Here is a 4722-nt window from a genome sequence, read left to right as displayed (position 1 = left end):
CATGTGATTTGATGCAATAACAATGCGCCAGTGCGGGCCGGCGATGCATTCCCGAGGCCTCCTGCTGGCGCCTTCTCGCAGGGAATGCGAGGGCGCCGAGTATGACAGAGTGTCAGCGGCATGGAGGCGCGTGTCTCCCTGGCAATTACCCAGCAGCCCTGCAAGCCAAATGAGGATTAACTGTGGTGCCGAGCTGTGCCTTTAATGTCCAGATTTACTATATTTGACTTAATGAGGGACATTAACAGCAATAAAAAGTCACTGAGAAGCACAAAGGGTACTTTAAAGACTCTATACTGTCTGTCATCAGCGCGGGGGGACATTGGGTCAGCGCATACAGGAAGAGGCCCCCAAGCGGCCCCCGGAAGGCAATGCTGCAAGGAGGTTCCACTTCCTTCCGGAATAAAACCGGAATTATTGTATTCACCGTAATCTGTTTTCACAGTCCTGGCATATATTTTCAAACTGGCCCTACCTTTTCAGGGGCCCTAGGCAAATTTTTACTTGGGGGGCCCCTGTAGCAAAAAAATTGATGATCATTTCAGTTCTTTGAGAATTTCAGGGGCCCTGTGCTGTGGACGGACCTCACTAGAGCTGCCGTTGTTTCAAATGCTCCTTGTCCTCAGATGATGCGGTGGCAGTATATTTTAGTGGGCGAATTGTTTTTGTGACCTGGTGCATGCATACGCACCGGCACAACGTCCCGAATCCTCGTTGGCCCAGCCTGGCCTCCGGGTTTAGCTGGGATTTAATGTTGGCGGTAATACGGCCTCATTAGCCACGCGGCGCCCGGCCACGCCGGTGGCGGCCAGTGAGCAGCCTCAGGTGCTGCTGGAATTAATTACAAGCACAAGCGGCGCCATTTAGAACTGTCACAGCAAATTTATCACCGGCCACCTAACGCGGCTCGCCTGACCCCACCCCTCCAGAGAGTCACATGGGGCTGCCTGTCGTACCCCGGCCGGGGCGGTGAGTGTGTGTGTGTGAATGGGGGGGGGGGGGGGGAGGCTAGGGTGCCCCGCGAGAGCACAAGCAACCCACAGCTGCTGGTGGCCGGCCTAAATTCTGGGAGCCCGAGGCAAAGACCACTAACAATGCCCCGAGCATCTTGGCTGCCTGCTCCCCTGTGGACACCAAGCCTTCCGGGAGGGGTTCAAAGGCAGCCCTGACACCGTTAATTGCGCCCTTTTAAGGATCATAATCTCTCATGCTCTTGGACATGTCCTCTTTTTTTGGGGGGCAGGTCACAGCTCGCTGGGTTTGGTCAGGGCAGCCCGCGCTATTCCAGACTGCGGTCATTCGGGACCGACATCATCCCCAAAAAAGCAACGATGTGAAGAAGATCCGACCGACTGGACTGTCAACACTGGACATCAAAAACTGTCATTTACAGAAATAATCCTGAATTAGCAGGATGAGTGATAAAGGATATTTGCTATTACATGGTATCATGGAATGAGACGAAAGAGCCGAAACAGTCCCTTACTCTAACAGCAATTGTTTTACACGGCCTGAAGCACAGGGCCCCGCTGAACTGAAGTAAAACCATCCCCTGTTATTCTATTGTTTTCCTTAAGTCACAGGACAAAAGGTCTTCCCAGAAGTGTGCTTAGATTTAAGCCACCATTATCGTTCTGCTTGTACAGCAGAAAACCCAACACAGACGCTCGATAGCGACGCGGACCGGCTAGCTTTTTAGACGCTCGATAGCGACGCGGACCAGCTAGCTTTTTAGACGCTCGATAGCGACGCGGACCAGCTAGCTTTTTAGACGCTGGATAGCGACACGGACCAGCTAGCTTTTTAGACGCTCGATAGCGACGCGGACCGGCTAGCTTTTTAGACGCTGGATAGCAACGCGGACCGGCTAGCTTTTTCATCATGCAGTTTTACCAGCGATACCATTCTATATTCCACCCTGCTACTTAACCATTTCTCGAATCCTCCGGTTCATTTTTATATCACCGGCGGAATATTCCATCAGGGGAGACCCCAGCAGAGGCTAATATAGGGATACTCCATCATCGTTATGGACCGAACAGAGCAATATTCAACAATTAAGAGCGCCTTAAGTGTGTTTCACATGATGTAATGCTTTCCGAACAGGACAGGCGAGGGTTTTAGTGCTGGCTAACCTGCTGCGTTCCTGGGGGGGCCGCTATTGGGTGGGACTCTTTCTCTGTCCCTGAAAATTGTCATGCAAGCCTGCTTGTAAGTAATAATGTGGCCTTTAATGACGGAATGATGGACCTGCCAAACAGTGCTCCTGCTCTATACTGCCTGCTTGTCCCCATGAGGTGTCCATCTGGGATGCATTAGCATTTCCCTGTCAATCCGCTGACCGCTTTAACATAATCCATATTTGCTGGAGGATGTCCAGCGGCGAGCCGCCGGGCGCGGTGGTCACGTGATGCGGCGATGCGCCTCCATCGGCCAGGCCCGGCGGCTCGCGGGTATGGGCTGAAGGGGCGGGCAGCTCCGGGCTGCAAAACAACCCCCCCCCCCCCGGCAAAGGTGTGCTAATGCTTTGATTTTTAAATTAAGGGAAGGAAGAGGAAGGCACAGTAACGATGATTAAAGGCAAATCTGGGGGAATAATTAAAAGCAAGTGTGGGACGAGAGGCAGAGAAACGGTGCAGTTCGTTCAATAGAACTGCAGTAAATGTTCATTAATATACAAATATTCTTCGTTTATGGTCATCAGGCCAGTGTACTGTCTATACACGCATACACACATATCTATGTCTCTATCTATGTCTATGTTTATATCTATGTCAATATCTATATATGCACATAGATTTTGACTCTCAAAATTATGTTTTAATGATCTTTTCGTTGGTGTAAAACAATGATTTTATGTCCCTCAAAGTGTGTCAGCTTAGTCATTTCATAACCTCTCTGAAAATCATCCCAGTGTTTGCCACAACCATCCAATACACCCATGTGTTTTTCAACTCACCCACTAGCACACCATATTTCGGTGGTAAAATTTAACAAATACATGGAACGGCTGAGGTGCCCCTGGGGAGAGGTTTGGGAACTGAAGCGGTGTTCATCTAGCCGTCCAACTAGATATAAGTGACTTTCTGGAGCACAGAAGGAATTCTTGTTACTTTTCATTGTTATTGCATAATTTGCATACATTCTGATGTTAATTAAGTTGTGTTTCTTTTCTGCAAAAATATACACTTACTACTCAGATATACAGCTTTGTCTTTGGCGACCTAAGACTTAGAGTACTGGGATACACCAATCAGATACATACATAAATATAATTATACAGTGCTTCTAATATCTATTTTTTAATCTTCAGAAATAAAAAACAGCAGAACTACAGAACTATATATAACTATATATATATAAATAAATAGCCTGGATATATTGTTTCCCATGTGTGACTTTAGTGTCCTAATTTTACATACATGCACAGTAATCCTGCCATGTGAAACCATGGTAACCAGATGTTACACGTCTGTTTGCAGTCAATATTCTGTCTTTCACTAGTCAGAGACAGTGTGGTGTAGCCCGGCCGGACCCTGCAGGCGAGCCCAGTCTTTATGTCCGTTGTGCCGTAAAATGCCTGCCATTTTGAAGCATATAAGATATATAAGCTAAACAATACTGTAAGCATGAAATAAATGAAATGGATGCAGCAGCTCTTCAATGTATAATGCCGATAAAATATTATCCAGCAGCGTATTTACATATAGCTTCCATGCCCCTGATCTTTTACGAGTGAGCAAGTTATTGGATTCTGTTTATAGACGGTGGCACTGTCGACGAAGACGTTTCCAATAAACATAAGCAGATACTTCAAAGGGCTGAGTAAGTGAGGAGACACATCCCACTCCAGCCCCGTGGTTAGAGCCCATTAAACGTTTTTACCTCCTAATAAAGCACAGCGATAAACGAGGGTGCGCCGCCGATCTAATCAGCGCCACTCGAATCTCCTCTGAATCTAAACGCGAAGAGAGGGGTGTGCGTTTCGGGTTTGCCCTTTTTAATTTTACGCGAGCTAAGTCTGGCGTAATGTTTACTGAATGGAACATCAGAGAGGCAAAATATTTTACAAGCTTTCCATCATGAATAGCATCAGCTTATTGTCTAAAGGCTCACAGGCAATTAATTAGGACAATTTTCCATAGCAGGAGCCATTTCCATGTAAACGAAGGCTAGAGAACGGTCTGTGTCTGGAGCTTCTGTACCTAAGAAAACAACACAGGTGGAAATTTCAGGTCCAGAAAGTAATAATCCAGACCATGATTTACAAACAACCAGTTGATACTCTGTGATTGTGACTCTTACTACTCTTTCTACAAAAACTTGGTCTGGATTTGTACTTCATGGACCTGAACTCTCCACCTCTGGGAAGCAAGTGATCATGTTGATTCTTCTGCCAGTAAGCATACGTGTCCTGTATACACTCTGGTTATGTTCTCCAGGAAAATAAATACACAACCTCAAATCTTTATTGACTTCAAGACTTAAACGATGTCCGATTAAATTCCTTCCTGGATGTGTTATTGAAAATCGCACAGGCTGAAGTATTACAGGGGTTTCCTGCCGCTCTACTCGTATCGAGTGTTTCCTGGGCTTATCATTCTTAAAGCTCCGTAAACGGCTGATCAGACATGAGGTTAGAAGTCAAGTAAACCAATCAACCATGTCGTTGTGGGACATTACGGGGATTTCTTAACGAATGATCGCCCTCACTGATAAGGC

The sequence above is a fragment of the Paramormyrops kingsleyae genome, chromosome 16 (genome assembly GCF_048594095.1).
Source record: "Paramormyrops kingsleyae isolate MSU_618 chromosome 16, PKINGS_0.4, whole genome shotgun sequence".
NCBI lineage: Eukaryota > Metazoa > Chordata > Actinopteri > Osteoglossiformes > Mormyridae > Paramormyrops > Paramormyrops kingsleyae.
The sequence above is the reverse complement of the archived record's forward strand: the minus strand, read 5'-3'. Positions refer to the sequence as shown.